This window comes from Cavia porcellus, unplaced genomic scaffold (assembly GCF_034190915.1).
Source record: "Cavia porcellus strain 051 isolate PalLab524CR breed Dunkin Hartley unplaced genomic scaffold, mCavPor4.1 scaffold_17, whole genome shotgun sequence".
NCBI lineage: Eukaryota > Metazoa > Chordata > Mammalia > Rodentia > Caviidae > Cavia > Cavia porcellus.
In genome coordinates this window covers 8050845-8069754 of record NW_026947500.1, presented here as the reverse complement: position 1 = coordinate 8069754, position 18910 = coordinate 8050845, and the positions used below count along the sequence as shown (strand labels likewise).

The 18910-nt window shown below is 33.1% G+C and overlaps 1 protein-coding gene across 11 annotated transcripts in view; it reads right to left on the bottom strand.

Annotated features, from left to right (window-relative positions):
- Window positions 1-18910, bottom strand: part of Naaladl2 (N-acetylated alpha-linked acidic dipeptidase like 2) — a 1233816-nt gene that overhangs the window by 322159 nt on the left and 892747 nt on the right. The window lies entirely within an intron of this gene.

The following is an 18910-nucleotide window of genomic DNA, read 5'->3' as shown; positions in this document are numbered from 1 at the left end:
GAATACCACGTAAAGTTTTTTTTCTTAAATATTTGAAAGAGTACAAAACCAGCCTAGCAATCTTTCCAAAATAATTACTTTCCAAAACTTTTCATAAGTCTGAATTGTCAATTTGAGGCTTCCTGGATCACTTAGTGCATCTGTTTCTCCTCCTTTCAAAACAAGGCTGGGCTGGTATCTCCTACAAATGCCATCCTCCCTCTGATACTGTCAGCCCCTCAGCTCCATGAGAATGATCCACCTTCTTGCTAATCTTTTATTTTTAAAATAGACAATGATATAAAGATATGGGGCTGAATTTTGTGTCACAAGAAATAAGTGTATTCTTTTCAGAAGAAATGTTTAATGTATGTTTATAAAAATGGGAGGATTTTATACTAAACTCAAATGGGGGAAAGTGAAACACAGGAATATGATTTTTCACAAAGCAAAAACTAGATTTTTGGAGTGGCATTGTAACTTCGAATAGCAATTGCCCTATTACTAATTGCTATAAACACTGTGACACATTGTGACATTGCATAACTTGTGCCTCAGTTCATGGAGGTGAGTTGATAAGGAAACAGAAAGGACATGAGGAAAAAGAATTCCTAAATAACCCTGTCTGCAAGTGGGTCTAATGTCACTGATGTATAACAATGACAAAGCACAACACTGGTGATTCACAGTACCTTTCTCCAGATCATGGAATATCAGAGGTTGTATGTCAGCTAGTGTGACAGACACCATGCTTGTTCAGACAATATCAAAGTAAAGTCTTAAGATTTCTACCTTTCAAATTCTGTTTTATTAATTCTATCTATTTCAGGTCCCATGAACACTGGGAAACTTGTTTAGCTGAAACAAGGAGTTAGTTTGAAGAAGCAGTGAAATACACTACCATAATAGCCATAATTTTTATGTCTTCCCCTATTTTGCCAAAATACAGATGATCCTTGTATTTCCTTGTTTTCATCTGAAAAAAATATCTAAAAACATTGGACAATATTACATGGCTATTAAATTATTTCACTTAAATTTTATCTAAGTTCTTGCAATTTTCTAATATTATGGCTACAAATAAAAATGGGAATCAGATGCCTGTGGATTAACTAGCAAGAAAAATGTACAGTTGAGAACCTAAGACCATAGCAATGGTGGGACCTTGGCAACTGAAGTCAAAGACCCCATTAAAACGTCAAGTCAAACTTCCAAACTTTAATATGTTAAAGTAAAAATAGATGTGAACATCTGGCCATTTACACTGCTGGGCAGGAGTCTTGGCCGTGGGCCTGTTGTTTACATGATATGAATTGACAAGCTCTGTTTCCTACAACAGGTTTGCAGTTTCTTCCCTTGACTTGATTGCACTTAGCCTCAGAATTCATAACCAAGCTGCTATAATTATTGTCATCACCTTCAAGGAAGGGAGCAAACTGAAAAGATGCCATAAAACAGACTTCTGGACTTATCAGCTTACTTCATATGCACATTTCACTGCCTCTTCAACCATGCAGGTCACCATCTCTTAACAATTAAGGGGTTTAGTTTTCACATTCATCTCAGCTATAAGAAAAATACAAAATTCTTGGCACATGGCTGTTCTGGACAGATGTCTGTTTTTCTGAATAGGAATGTATTGCATAGGTCTATGAATAAACTATATCCTTTATAATGATATTTCATAACACCAGGAAACACTGTTGTTTGTAGGATAATCAGAGCCAAGAGAAGTATTGAAAGCATGCAGTTAGCACAAGAGCTATAAAGAATAGAGACCATCATCACACCTGATTTCACATCAACATTTTGAACTCACATTTTTTCCTTGCGTCATTCCTGAACCTGCCTCTTCTTCCTTCACCGTTCTCATTTTTGAGGATGACTCCACAATGCTAGGAAGTTCTACACCATCACCTTACCCATGACTGTTCACCATCCTCTACATTCAAATCTAATAGCTTTCACCTTGTAAATACTGTTTTTTTGTTTTTTGTTTTTTTTTGAGACAGGTCTTGCTACATAGTCCAAGCTGGCCTTATACTCACCATGTAGTCCAGCCTGGTCTTGAACTCATAGCAATCCTCCTGCCTCAGACTCTGGAATACCAGGGACACCTTGCTGGAAAGTTCTCTTGAATCTGTTTACCTCACTTGGTTTCAATTCCTTTATAGTAAGTAATTAGCTCTACTGCTGTATAGCTAGTGGATACTATATAATAGCCTCCTAATTTTAAATTGCAAGTGAATCACTTTGAATATCTTTTTAAAATTATAAATATTCTCTTAAATCCGTAAGTTAAGTCAGAGAGGAAAATTATGATATGCTACCCAGATATTTAAAGGCTTTCCTGGCCTTTCTACATTGTTCAACAATTAAGACTATAAGGCCAAATACAAATTAAGCTTGAGAAAATCAATTCTTTATGCGAAAGGGAAGAGACTTCTTTTTCCTCAAAGCATTTACTTTAAGAAACCTATAATTGTAATTTATTTCTCCATCGTTTTGAAATATGTGAAAATCTTTTCTAAATCCTCTTGGAATGTTTTACAAACCAGAATAGAATATTTTTCTCCAGGACCTGTGAGCCATCCTTTGAAATGCAAAGAGGAAGAAATCCAGTGCCCCCTACCTCCCAGCTTCTCTAAGAGGCTAAGCACCTAAATATCAGCAGGTGCCTGGCTCCAACTGCAAATCTACTACTGTCATAAAGATGTATTTTGTATGGATAAAGACAATTAGCAAACACAGATGTATGATGTATGGATAAAGACAATTAGCAAACACAGGTGGCCACCCCAATCACCAGGGTAAATTTAAGATGAACAATGTGTGATAAATAGCATTGTCAAGTCCTCTTATTTGAGGATCAGTTGTTGTTTATTTTGAGCAAATGCAGGAGATTGTATCTATTCAACTATACAAAATAAATTTTTTTTGGTTTTTCAATATCTTTAACAGATTAACTATAATGAAAATCACATTGTAGGTGCTTATTCAAAAATAAAATACTTTTGCTTCTCTTCTACCTGTAATAGACAACATTTCTATGTGGCAAAAAGATTATTTTATTAAATTTTTCCAATAGCAAACAGCTCTATGTAAGGGTATTTTGATGCTTAAAAAAAGTAATTTGTGAGTAGGTCTGTCGTCTACAGAGAAAGATAATATCATTTAATTCAGTTGTTTTGGATTTGCTTTAAAAATATCCATTCTATCCCCTAAATACTCTTGGATCATGGATATATTTTAATATTTTGTTCTTGATTGCAATCTCTTCTACAAAGACTAAATAGCACACAATGAACCCCAAGTTCGCACCAAAGCCAGTTATGGGGTTACACTTTTTTCTCTGAACTTATTTCCTACAACCTTCCCTTTGTCTCTTGGCCTCTTTAGACTTTGTGCTCTTCCTCATCACAGCAGACAAGCTCCTATGTCAGCTACTTGTACTGGCTATGACAGGCCTAAAATATTTTCCTTCAAATACTTGTGAGCCACTCATTTATTACCTCAGTAGTCCTCTGTAAAATCTTCCCCAATTACGAAATAAAAATAGCATTCAGTGTCTCCATGCAAATATTATTCATCCCTTTATTCTTTTTCTTTTTCATGATACCTATACCCCTATCATGTATTTACTCACAAACAAAGAAATGAATGAAACACTGAATGCGACTACAAATTTACGGTATAGTTGTACCAGTCACTGTGAGTGATGTTTTCATTCTAAATTTTAATTTGTTTTTATGTTTTCAAATTCATTAACATACAAAAGTCAAATAAAATCAAACAGGAGTCTAAAAGTTAACCAGAAGATAATTGCAAGTGATATTCTCATATAGGATATAAAAGTAAATTAAACTGTACAAATGTTTCTCAAATTTTAGTGTATGTCACTTTGCCTAGCAGGGATTCTAACCTGCAGATTAGAAGTGCCACCCCTATAGTACTGATTTGATCAGAACAGGTTGGGCCCTTGAGAATTCATGATCTGAATAAGTTCCCAGGTAATCTTACAGTCTTCTTATAAAACACACTTTTAGAACTATCATAAAGGTAAAGCACTTTTATCTTCCTAGATTATGGGTCTTACATAAAAGTGATGCTTGTGTCTGAACTCTATGTAGATATAAGTAGTATGATATATACAAAATCATTTAAAATAATTCTTGAAATATTTGAAATATAATTCATTATACAGAGAAATTAAAATAATAGCTAAATAATGAAACGAAGCACAATATATTTCATGTCTGTTTCATGAATATGCTACATGTAATTTCTTATGAATTACTTATGATCTTTAAGTATAAACAGAACATTTCTACTCTTAAATTTGTGAGGAAGAAAACTGAACCACTATTTCACTTGAACCACTATTTCATAAGAATGTAGACAGTCAAGAAAATTCTGCATGCTAGAAATGAAATGCAATGTTTGACATCCTAACTAAACTCTACTCTTCATTTTATTGCCAATTAGATTCAACCCCTAATCCTGCTTTTTCAATCCTTTCCTCAAAGAGATAATTGTAGAAAATTAAAATCCATAGAAAATTTTAAAGATCATTTACGCTAAACAATTAGTGTGCTTGAAAGTGTTTAACTTTATCATGTTTTTCCAATATGCACCTTTTTACCTTTTGCACTGGTTATTAACAAGAAGGAGCTTTTACATTGGAATTCATTAATTGCATGTTCCAAAATAATCTTAAGATTAAAATAATTGTTGCTTTAAAATGCATAGTTGTCTCTATTCTTTGTTCTAGTGAATATTCTCAATTTAGAAATTCTATATGAAAATGAGATTATAATCACCTGAAATGCTTTCTCCTTCCTCATGACTTTTTGTGTGTAGAAAGGTTTAAACTCATGTATGGAAAGGATATCACCCAGCTAATTGCTTTTCAGCAGAATTGGAAGATGCAAATGGTACATTAAATAAGGATGCATCATAATCAGACAGAACAAGCTGCAGAAGTTAGATGAGGAACATACACTATCTATAGAGAAAAAAACTTCAGGAATCATCTAAATGCTCTACCTTTGTCTTTTTAAGGGCCTATGGGCCATCCTTTCATTATCCCTGGGTGACAAGTATTTGCTGAGTTAGGTCAGTGTCTGTACTTACACATGAGGAGACTAAGATGCAGAGTGATGACCCCCAACCCTGACCTGCCATTTAGGAAACTCAAAGAGTATTTTATATTCTTCAGACTTTGACCAGCTTAATTTGGTTGCTGTGTCAAGGGCCCAGAAGCCTTTAATAAAACTGCTTGTTTTATTGATTTTTCTTCCTTTTTTTATTAGACATTTGCAATATTACTTCTTCTTTGAGGCATATTGTGATTATCCCTTTGTCTCCAAAAACCCTCATCTCTAAACATTTTATTCCCACCTGATATTCTTCTAATATTTTTATACATTAAAAAATAGATAAAATTTTCTTTAAAATACTTATATCCAGGTCACCATGGAAAAAACAGAGCAGTAATAAAAATGCCCAGATAAAGCATAGTAGAACATTAGTGAAACCATGATGATTCTATTTTGTTTTGCAAGCTTTATAGACTTGTTTGAGAAGATACTTAAATCGAAACAAGTATTACTAATGGTGGTGGTTTCTAAATAGTCTGTGTCACACTGGAAAAAGAAAATGGCGAAATAATTCTTTTTTTCCTAGGAATACTTCAATGCATGGTTTCTAGTGGATAATTTAGCCTGTGTATAGGCTTTTATAGGTTTTTGTTTTGGGGGCCTTAGAATTCTTGTTTTGAATAGTTTCCCAGGAAATACCATAAATAAATTATGAAACATATGGTTAAATTATTGAAATACTTGGCACACTGATTTGTCTCCAGTTTGACTCTGTATAATTCAGTCAGTCTAACCCTTTAAAATAAGTTTTAGTCTTCTTCACATAAAAGTGAAAAAGTTGCTTAAACAGAGGTGACCATTCTACCTGTGAATTCTTGCTCAGAGGAAGTTCGTAGTTATGAGAATTCCCTCTAAAGCTAGAATGTTCAGAATTGGACCCAGATGTATGAACTATATGATTCAACATTTAACAGTAAATTTATTAGTAATAATGAATAGTTACAAATATCTAATGGGGAGTTCATTAAATATCTAATAATTAAAATATGTGAATTTTGAGTTATTAAAAGTGTCTGTAGACCTTTAATTCAAAACTAAAAGCAAAATTTTAAAATGGTGATATATGAAAGTTTAGACCATTTGCTACTAGTGAGCTGGACAGACAGGCTTTCAGTTCCCTGCCATTGCTTGAAATTTTGTAAGAAAATTCAAGTGCTTCAGAGTCTTAACACAAGCCATAAAACTATAACAATTTAACTGCCAATAGCCTGAACTATTGTAGAATTCTCCTTTCACAAAGCAATATCAAACAAAATGGAAAATAGCCTATTCTGGCCTATCTTCCCCTTCTTTTCCAATTATCTCTCCTCTCCACTTTGAACATCGCTGTCATTGATCCCACCATTTTTATAAGCAAACATCAATTAGGCTATTATACACCAATCACTTCTAAATTCAAATGAGAACTGACACACCATTTTACACAGGTAAGACAAAGTGAATAACCTAAGCAACACTACAGATTTTGTTTGTATTTATTTAATGCTCTGCATTGCTCAAAGCAGAGGAATTGATGTCACTCACTTTCAGAAAATTCCTGCCTCTAGGAACATTAGTGAAAGATGTGAACAGTCAATACACTTTTGAAGTTCAATCCAATCACATATTGTTTGTAAGAAAATTTACACTGAATCTAATAACCATGTATTGGATAATACCTCACAAAGTGAAACACACAGCACACGCATATATTTATAATATAATATATATTTAGCTGAGTAATTTAGTAGATTTCTCAAAAAACATAGCATATGTGTTTATCTATATGTATGTGTGTGTTATCTAAACAAAAGGCTTTCATCTTAAGATTCATTTACTGAAAAGTCTGATAATCTGTAGAATAATTGAATTTTTATTAAAGTCTTTCCAAAATATGAAGCATAGATTTTATTCATTATCAGAAAAATATTTATTAATAGCCTTTTAATTTTTTGCCTTTCCTGTATCATATAATTCAACTCTCTCCCTCCTCACTCCTTAAACCTCTTCCTAAACTCAAGGGATCAGAACTCACACCCTGTGCTACCCTTCCTGTTTATTCTAGTCGCTTTCTTCTACCATTCTCAGTGTAAATCAAGTGGGATTCTGAGATTTTCCATTACCCAGCTTCACTCATTAAACAGATCTATGCATAAGGTTCAGAGGCTCATAAGGAAGAGATATTTTTCCATGACTGAAGTTTTTAATATTCAAAATGTTTTCTGTTTTGTGTAATTAGCTCTTAATACAAAATATGTTTTTATGAGTAAAAGTGAATATGTATAATGCTCTAAACGTTTAAATTTGGTGTACTAGGCACATCCAAAATGCCTTCGTGAAGAATTGACTATAACAGCATATCATGTATGTTTTCTCTCCCTTATTTTAGTATCCTATTTAGATTTTTAAAACCATAGTGCCAGTGCCATTGTGCTACGAATACAGAAAACTAATGGTTTTATGTCTAATAGAAATTTGAAATGAGATAATTACTGAATTGGCTTTCTTAAATTCATTATCCTAATCAGTAGAAGTTAATGTATACCAATAATATTAATTGGATTAAAATGTTTCTTAAAAAATTATTCAAAGGCACCATATTTCCAGATGATACTAATTTTATGATGAGTTTTAAATTCAAAAATAACTATGATACTCATTTTTCTTCTAGGGTTATTTTTAAATTAAATAATTTATGGCTCATGATTAATGTTGTTAATTATGTCCACTTTCAGAATTAGTTCAATAATCATTTAATTTCTTCTGCTTCTGAGTAATTAATTAGAGTATATGCATCTTAGTTTATATTGCCTGCCTCATAAAAAGGAGTTAGTGTTGAATGGCTATTGAATATTTTAGGGACCATTATAATCTGGAAGGTTTCAGTTGCTGACCAGACTGTTTTTCTTTTTCCTTCTTTTCTATCCACTTTTCTATATTTAGCTGCCAGTTTTCTAACCTAAACTTTCAAAATTCAATTGTAACCAAATTTATGACGATTTTTCTTACTACATGTAGGCTGAAAAAATTGCTTAGCACTTCATAAAATCCAATTTAATGTTGGTTTTTCTCTCCACTTTATACTTTTAAACTCTTTTAAATTTTAAACATATTAGAAAATATTTAACACAAAAATTTACATAGCTCAGCTTCATATCTTTATTAGTTTTTACACACTATCAAACACACACACATTCATGTATCAACAGAGTTGCAATCTCATTCTCATAAGGTTGTTTTTTGCAGTCAACTCATGTAACACATTCTCTCTCATAGTAAAAACCCTTGCATCATTACCAAACCTTATAATATTAACTGCATGGAGAATAAACTTAGAGACCAGAAGATTTCATGATAGCAGGCAATAATAATTGTTTTTGAGCTTTTGAATTTTACAGCAATCTGAATCTTAACATACCAAGCATTTTATTGCATCTAACTCTTCATTAAAAATTAAAAATGCCTTATATTTCTTTAACACTGGTAATTTTATTATTAGCATATTGTATATAACCTTTGTGGTTTACTGTTGTGATAAAAAAACAAAGGTATACAAGAAAGCTATTGTGTTTTCACATAAATTTTACTTGGAGTAAGGAACTGCTGATTGAATTACAACAAATGGCGGTCTTCAGAATGCAAATAATTTTCCAAAATTATTTTTACTATATCTAATATGAAAATTATTGCTTACCCTTTTAAAAGCACTGTTTCTATCAGTTTGTATTTTAGTTTCAAGTAAAATATTGTACATGTTACTCCACTATTGAAGCAGTAACTAGTTTGCATTGCAAATTCTTTTGTTATTTTAGTAAACCACTGGGGAATGAACTTGAGTGAAGTTTTGCATATATTAAGGTTTATCTGCAATACATTTCTGATTGAAATTATTTTTCTATGTGTATGAATACCTTGATGTTTCTAACTATGTATTGCCTTAGATCCACAAAGCTAGAAGAACTATTTTGTTTATAGTATCAATAACAAAGATTTAGTGCACTTTTCCAAAACAATTTTACCATTACTTAATATTTGGGTTTTCTTTTTAGTTTTGCTTACTGTTATATTTTGCATTTGATACTTTTAAAGATTATTTCAAGGATGCATGTGGTTACATAAGTTAATATAAGAAGTTAATATAAGAAAATTTGGCTTTATATATTGGAAAAGTATTTGTCTAGTATTTGAATTTCATTTGGTTTGATATTTGTAATTATCATTAGGCTAATTATTTTTAATATTCTATATTTTTCACATAAATTGTTACTAAGCTATTTCACTCTGGTAGCAATATTATATGTCAGTATTGTTTTCTTTTCAAAACTAAATAAATGCTCCATAATTGTGGGTTTGTAGGGCTACACTTACAGAGAAGAAAGTAAAAACAAAAAGTGAAGAAGGTAATGCTTTTTAAAAAATTATAATCCCTTAAGAAAACTTTCTCTTTAAAAGTGTTTCCTTTTGATCATTTGTAGGATTTGTGGTGAATTTAAAAAAAAAATGCTTGTGATGAATTTAACACCAGCTGAACTGAATCTGTGTGATGTTGAGTGGGGCTGGGGGTGGGGTGGGTCCACCTGAATATTGTTGCCAACATAAATCAGAACTCAAGAAATAGAAGCTGCTGTTTTGTGCTGTTGATTCTCCTGCTGCTGTGAATTCTCCTGGAAGAGTTTATCCAGCTTCTTCCCTGATATGATCTTGGCTGTTATCATCAGGGAAGCTCAGGACCTTGTTGCTGAGAATGGCTGCAATTCACTTTAGGGGTGCTCTGGGTTTTACTTGGAGCATCGCTTTCTGGTTCCGGAGGGGAAAATGATGGGCTGTTCCATCTCCAGGAGAACCTTGTCACACTGGCTTTCCGATATGAACTTGGCTGTACTCATCATCAGAGGAGCCCAGGGCCTCATTGTCATTGAGGATGGTTGTGATACTTTTCAAGGGAGCTCTGGTTCTTTGAATGCTGCTGCCGGGCTCCAGTGAAGAGCCTTCATTCTGCTGGCACAGATCCTTCACCCCACTGGCACAGACTTTCCACTGCTGACCTTGGGCCTTTGCAGCGCAGATCCATGAAACAGACTTGCATGAATCATTTAGGCCTGCAGTTGGATTCTGGGAGGCATTATCATGGGCTCTGGCTCTTCAGCTGAACTCATGTAGGATATGAGATCCTGCTACGGGATCCAGGGCCGTGGCTGGATTCTCTAAGTCTTTAGTGTGTGGACAGATTTCCTGCACTTTCTTTGTATTTGACTCTGGGTGAGTATCATAAAATAATACTATAAATTATGTGTCCTGTAATTGTCTTGTTCTTCTTGCAAATCTCTAACTATATCAGTGTTCATCAATTATAGAAGTTTGCTCAGTGTTCCAAAAGGAGGACTCATCAATATTCAATTCACTAAAATTTCCCCACACCATTTTTTTCTTGACAAAGTGAACTGTAAGCATTTTCCTGCATAACTTTCCACAATTTTCTTGCAGCCTTATAATTTTGAAGATTCTTTACCTTGGCTGCTTTGAATTAGAATCTAAAGTCAAGATCACCTTTTTGTCTGCTCTTATGTTACATCTGTACCTATCAACTTGCAATTACCAGAGTTTAAGAGTTTAAGATGCATTAATTTAGCCCAATTCAAAGTCCCTTTTTGAAAATATGTCTTTGAATAAGGCTGGTACCAAAAGTTTAATTCTTTAAAACATGTCATAATGAAGAGAAGAAAATTTGGCTTTATATATTGGAAAAGTATTTGTTTTTTAGATTATTCATTTTTATTAGAAACAGATGAAAAATTTGTTGTTCAAAATATATAAAAATATTTCAGTGTGAATTGCATGTAGACAGTTAATAAGTAAAATAGAATGTGTGTTCAATGCAAAAAAAAAAAAAGAGGACAAAAAAATACTGAATACAAACTGCCAGGATATGTCTAGATCAGGAAAAGAAAACTTGTATAAATAATTTAATACTAAATTTATTGAGACATAATGAGATTAATACAAGTGACCTTTGGCCTCTGCAGTTATAAGAGGTGCTTAAAGTGGTGTCCATTAGTTACAGACATTTATTAATATGGTGAACTGCTGAAATGTGCATGCATTTTTTTGGCAAACTGTATTCAAAGGCATTAAGTAATAAGTTACTTTTATTAAAATATATGTAAAGTTTATATCCATAAGGCTTTAATTCTGTTATGACAAAATAGTGGCTCCATATGATCTCTGGCCAAGAAACATATAAAACCTGTGGCTGTTTAGCTGGCTGATAGGAAATCTATAGCTATTGAGCAGCTATAGCAATAGCTGTAGCTATTGATACTGTGTCTGTGTCTTTTTGAGAAAATAGCTATGTGTTGCCATACCACTGTGCATTCCTCACTGTGGGCACACTTGCTTAATACCACAACTCTGAACCCCATAAACAGAATTATAGGAAAAACTGATGTGGCAAAGATGACACCTATGGACTTTGCAGCATTAAGATATTGTGGGCTTCCTACATGCTTGTACCATATCATAAAGAATATTAACATAGCCCATTTCTTTTCCCTTTTATTCTCACTGTGTGTTTTAAATTGGTTTAAAATGTAGGTGATATGAGCAATTTAATTTGGCCTATAAGCCTTTCCATCACTTGACTTTCTAGAGGTGTTTGCCTGGTAAAGTTACTGAAGGCTGCCTTTGCATCAAAGTAATTTTCTGAATGATAATTTTCATTTCAGTTAGTGATCGCATCCCAACATCACCGTGTTCACACGTTTTGCATTTTCAAATTAAAAATAAATCCTTTGGTTTTGGGTATATCAGGAATTAGGATGTGTCCCCTCTGCTTCTGATGTAAGTATTCACTTGAGCCTCACATAGTAAAGAAACTGATTTGTTATGAAAAATGATTACAATGCCACTTGGGAATATTTGCATTAATAATTTAATGTTGAATAATATAGTAAAAATTTGATTGCTCAAAATAGTTTCTTGGGAAGAAAAATAGTATCTAATAATGCTATCTTAAATGAAAATGAGCAAAATTTCCATTAAATTTGGCTGAATTGTTCTTTAATGAATGCCCTTTAATGAAATACACTTTTGCTCCTGTATCATACACATACATTGAAAACATCCGTACAATCAAGCCCAACTAAAACATTTTAAAAGGCTTAAATTATATTGCATACGTGTTTGGAAAAATGTAAAATACAACACAACATACATATATATGGGGGGACAAAAAATGAAAACACATTGCAGCAGTTCGCCATACTAATAAATGTCTCAAAGATAATGGGCACTCCTTTGAGCACCTCTTATAACTGTAGAGGTCACACATCATTTGATTTCATCTCACGATGTATACACACACACACACACACACACACACACACACACATTTTTCTTTTCCTAATGTGTATATGTGTATATTTTTCTGCTGGACTGTCTATCTACCTATATCTATATCTATATCTATCTATCAATCTATCTATCTATCTTCTTTATATATTCTCTCTCTCTCTCTCTCTCTCTCTATATATATATATATATATATGTATATATATGTTTACTCTTTAGTATAAACAGTAGGGAAAAGACTGTAAGGACTAGAAAAGCATATTCTACCACTTGTTCTACATTAAATAAAACATACCAGTTTAATACAGTGTAAAGACTGAGAAAAGCTTGAATTCAGAATGTCAATGACTACCACCAGAATCAGGATTCTGACTCAAACAGAAGTTTTCTCTTTGTGCAGATCCCTGGACATTTAGAGAGACTTTGTTATCTTAAGCCACAGTTTACAAAATTTATCTAGTCTTGAGGAATTTCTCGTTATGTTAGCTTATTTTTTAACCCTGCTCTCTTTTCCACTTGAGGTTTGTAGTGTAAGCCCTAGCAATTCTCTCAGAATTAAAGCACAATGAATTTCCCAGTGGCTCTGACATCTCACCCTCTTACTATTAAACAGAAACCAAATTAGTCAATAACATAACACAGTTGTTTTATACAAAATTCCCTCCTTTAAATGTGTTATATTTTATTTAATTTTTCCCTTGTAAGACCTTTTACCTACAGATACATGGGACTGATGTAAATTTCTACCTTTAGTCCACATTTTTGTTTGAACTGCAGAACACTATGTACAAGGGGCCACTTAATCTTTTGTGTTGAATATTTGCACCTATCACACTATATGTCCACACCAGCTAACAAACAGCATGATTCAAAGCTCTCCTTAGCCTGTGCTCACTCTTGTTGCCCCTCTCCAGAGCAGTGTCCTTTCAGTCCAGCCACTGATGCATGATAGAAACATAGCAAGTACAAATCACATCCTCCGTTCAAATGAATAGAGAACCTGCTGCCTCTTCCTGATACAGATTGATGCTTCCGTCCACTTGTTTAATTCTGTACCACTCACTACCTTTGCAGTCTTGAACAATCATCACTCTCCTAGGCTTTCAGAATAATCTTTCACTGTTCTTAGTCTGTGTTTTACCCTCCTAATCAGTCTTCAAAATGCATACAAAATGATCTTTTTGAAACCCAGATGTGACCCTTACAAAAATTCAATGGTTTCTCACTGCAATATGTTAAAGACAGGAACCCTAAGCATGCTCTATAAATTCCATCCCCTTACCCTCAATTGCATCTTATATCATGTCCTTCTTCACTCTCTGCAGACAAGATGTAGAGCACTTCTTTAACTACTTCCACTTTTCTGTTTTTTTTTTTTTCCATCTATAGGAAAATAGCCTACACTACCTAGTCTGCATCTTAAACTTGCCAAGTTCTTTAAAATAAAGCTTATTTATGTGTTAAGTGATCGCATGTTATTTTCTCAAACAAAAGAGGCAAAGGCCAAATCCTGAGTCTGTTTACCCTATCAAAGCCTAGTTTAGAAAAACATGTTACCTAGGCATATTATACCATGCAAATCTTAAAATTCCGCATTTGTTTGTGAAAACTATTTGTCCATATTCTCCTCTAGATTTGAAGTTCTAAAAGAGAAAGGCTGTTACGTGTTTTTGCTTACAGTGTTTCTTAGGGATTTAACAGAATGCTTGCTATGGGTAAGTGTTCCATGACAATTTGTTGAATAAATCCATAGATGCATCTAGAAAAAGCTTGTATTTTCCTAAAGTTTCTATTGAACTTTTTTCTCTTCTTGTCTTTTTGAGACAGGGTCTCACTATGCAGTTCAGGCTGGCCTTGGGCTCACTTTGTAGCCCAGGCTGGTCTCGAGCTTGCAAGAATCCTCCCATATCAGCCTCCTGAGTGCTGGGATGACAGGAGTGTGCCACCATGCCTGGCTGGCCTTCTACCAATTTTACATACAGTGGTGTCCAGAGAAGGGTTTCTCTGTATTGGTGGTTGGTGGATTATAATTAATTCATTAGCAACCTTTTAAATTAAACTTGATATAATTTCAAAAGGTACTTCAGTTTTTTAAAATGTTCTTATCAAAATAGTATGTGTGTGGTAGCAAATGCAAACTACACTTGAACCTGTGATAAAAAGAAATTGATATCGAGCCCTACTTCTTGCACCACAAATCTACTTCTGCAAAGTACTAGTTTTAAATATGCCTACTTTAGTAATTTCAGAAATTTATGACACATTTAGATAATATAAATTGATTCCTTTTTGTAACTCTTTATACCCAGAATTCACGTTCCCACATTGAAGATTTTATGCCAAAAGTAAGAATTTGAATCTATATGTCATAGTACATGCAATTATATGCAGCATCCTTAACAGATTATTCATATTCAAAACATGAAAGTTTGTGAAAGAAGAAATGCTACTCACCCCCTGTACCCAGGGAGCCAAACGAAGGGAGGAAACAGGGTTAGGAAAACACCTTTCTATGTTCCAGCGAGCTGCCCTTTGAAGCAGGCACTTCCAACTAATAACAAAAGTGTTACAATATGCAAAATTTAAACTCATTATAGGCATTTGACTAATAAACCTGGCATTTTTTTAATACTCAGGAGAGTTAGAATATTGGGTATACTGGTACATGTCATACTCAATATGGCCTCAATAAAGTTTGTAAATTTTTTTGCAATTTAGAATTATGTGTGTCCTTCAATAACATCATTTATTATTTATTGTTTTAAATGATAAAGTGTCTTGTAAAAATAAATTGTCATAGACATAAAATTATAAATCACACTCAGGAAGTGACCACACATAAAAGAAATTCTAAAGTTAACATTTATTTTTGATGTTTTGGGACAGGGTCTTGCTAGGTGGTACAGCCTGGCTTTGAACTCACTATGTAGTGCAGGTTTGTCTTAAATTGATGGTTCTCCTGCCTCAGCCTCCCAAGTGCTGCAATTATAGGTGTGTATCACAAAGCCTGACCTAACTTTATTTTCATTTTAATTTTATTTTATGTATTTATTTTTTTATGTTTTTGAGGCTAATTCTCATTTTGCAGTTCAGACTGGCCATGGGCTCACTTTGTACTCACGGCTGATCTCAAACTTGCAACAATTCTCCTGCCACAGCCTCCCTGGTGCTAGGAATTACCGGAGTGCACCACCATGCCTGGCTTCTAATTTTAAAAAGGTGCTTACAGTTGTACTTTAAATTGTGAAGAACATAAATTTACAGTTTTAATATGGAAATGGTATACATGCTTAAAATTAATCAAATTCTCTTATGCAGGACTGATGGTAAAATTAAGGCACATGGGTGTTGAATTTAGGTGATTGTACAGGTTGTAAGCAAAACTTTTTTGAAGTATAATTCTATTTCAAGTCATTTAATTTTCCTAGTGAAATTATGGAAAATATAATAAAATTAAAACATTTTCTGGGAAATACTGTTCAACGAATATAAATATAAGTGATTAATCGTTATTCTCAGTAAATATGATGTTCCCAGAAAAGTGTGTTGTCAGAATAATTTTTCCTACCATATGGATAGTAGTGACAAGCTGATGGGCCTTGATATATGAGGCCATCTTCTACCTGTTTCAGATGTAGTTTATAAATTCCGTTTAGAAATATGAGCTCAGATTTTCTTACTACTTTACAAAAACTGCAAAAAAGATTATTGCATTTTACATTTTTTCTAACTTTTGTAGCAACTGTTCATATTTCTACAATGAAGATTTCATGAAATTTGAGAAGAATTTTAATCTACATGTCATAGAACATGCAGTGAGAGGGACAGTCCTTAAACGATGGTGTGTATTGTCAATCAGCCCATCAACACATACCGTGTCGTTCTATGTCGCACTCTTTGGGTCTACTTAGTTTGTACTCATATGGCTTTTTCCACTCCTCTTCCTTAAAAAACTGTTAGATGTTTGAGAATACAGAAAATGTGACAATACAGATTAAGCATTATATTACATTAAAATACTGAATTTCATAAGCAGATATTCACACATGAAACACATTTAAAGAAAAAACCTAAATCTATCCCTTGAGGATTTGGGAGGACATGCCACAAATCTAAGCTTATACAACATCCTCTGACAGACCCAGTGAGGTCAAGAACCTGGGCTAGGACTAGAGATGCCGCTTGCTGTTTACTTAAATTATGCTTTGTCAGATATTGCTAGAACACACATTCACAACACCTATATCAGAAGCTGCAGTTTTATATAATTCAGTATGAGGTTTAGGACCTAATCAAGACATCTTAATTGAAGCCATCCACTCCCTCCAAATGTTTTGAGAACACACATACAAAAATGTATTATCAAGAGGAACAAGGGAGCGAATACTTTGTAATATCCAAAGTTCTCCTACTACTACCATTTTGAGATCCTGGAGCATGTTGGATACTTTATAAATATTTGTTGCATAATTGAATATATGATATTTAAAACTTAATGAACTAATTGGCTTCTAATTTTGGTTCAGTTCTAATATATGTTTAGTTTTTTAGGGTTTTTTTGTACTGTGATCATACAAATTTAGTAATTTTTCATGATGAAATTTTGGCAGCAGCTAATTATTCATAGGTACTATCTGCCAATGATATCTAAAGAATTCTTTATACATTCTTCATTCCTATGAAATTCAATTAAGTTAAAGAAAAAATAGTAATTTGAGTCAACACTTGTTATTGTTTTCAACATATCAACTTTCTTTATTTCTCTTTAAACAATGCAAATGACTTCCCATAATTATACGTAAGGCCTAGTAACTAGTAAAACAAAATGAAAAATGGAGAAAATTACATTTGGTCATCAATATAATATTCATTTATTTAAAAGGTATATATTTTAGCATCAAGTGCTTTAATGTTGTTTTTGTGTGTTTGTCATATTTATCTGATACACTCTCAAAAGTTTCATAGGACAGAAAAACACTACTCTGATCTTACATTTTGTGTCATTCAAATAAAACCATCTCCCAGACTTAAAAACAAGTAACCTATTTCCATGTGATGTTCATTTCTAGATTCCTATACTCTACATGCTCACAAGAAAGACTCTGAAAATGTACAAGGTATAACGTAGGTCAAAAAGGAAGGGGAGAGCTGAGGAGAACATGTAAAAATAAGACTGAAAGCAAAGCAAAAGAAGAAAAGAAAAAAAAAAGAAGGTAAAGAAAAATCTCACTTGAAATTTATTTATACTCAAAATTATTTTTCCTGCTTCTGGCATTCAGTGTTAGGAGGACACCTCCACACATGCACAAATTCATGCCAAGACAACCTAAAACAGAATTATAGCTTGAAACAGAAATTAGCCTATGAAGTAACTTTATATGAGGGTGATTCTGTTCATATATATATATATTTTTTTAATTTCAAAAGTACCTGTGAAGGATTTGGAAATGTGCTGGTCTTTGACAGAGGCTGGGGAGATGAATATGGTCTTGCACTAGGATCTCTGAGACCTGCACAGTAAGCCAACCACTTGTATCACATGATGGTAAGTCTGCTCAGAGAAGAAAGTGTAGGGTACAGTGGAACTTGACAAATAAAGTTAATTGACTCAGAACTGGAAGAAGAGCAGGAATAGCATATTACAAAGGGATGCCCAGAAGATATCGTATCTTATTTGGAAGGAGTTGCCATTAGCTAATGTATACGTAAGGAATGGCAATACCTAGAAGTTGCAAGAGAAATAGGAGATAACATTTTTGGAAATAAATACTATACTATCATTATAAAGCCTTTTGTAATAATTATAGGCAATATTATACAGCTAAAGGTAAAGGCGATTCAGAAAATGAAAATGACCTTGTTTACTAACTTGAAATGTTGCAATTGTTGGAATAAGCAGTTAGAAATTACTCAAAGATCTAAAGCAAATTAATGATCACTGCAAGAGCCACTTGAGACAGGACTGAAGAGACCCAATCAAAATGCAAGATGAACTTTGCCTTGCTTGGTTCAGAATATTGTGAAACAATTGGCTCATTTATATGATGCACAATTTGCTTTCTTCAAAAACCTAATTATCTGTCACAGCAAACTGAATTTTGGCAGTTTTTTGGGTTGGCATCATAGCATTGTTTTACTCAATGTATAAATCATTACATTTTGTTTTATGGTTTTCAAGTGGTTCCTATTCAATGACATATTAAAAATACTTGTGAATTAAAGATTAATTGTACCTAAAGTTTTTAGATATATCACAAAAATACTATACTTTTTTATCTACCTATTATTTCAAGTCAACCCAACAACATGTTTACAGTTGTATTGATATCATACTACATAATTTAAATGAGTTTGGATGAGAAAGAATAAACACAAACACAACAGAAAGTCATACCATGAAAAGTTTATCTCAATTAGAGCTAATAACATTTCCTCTCACTAAATTG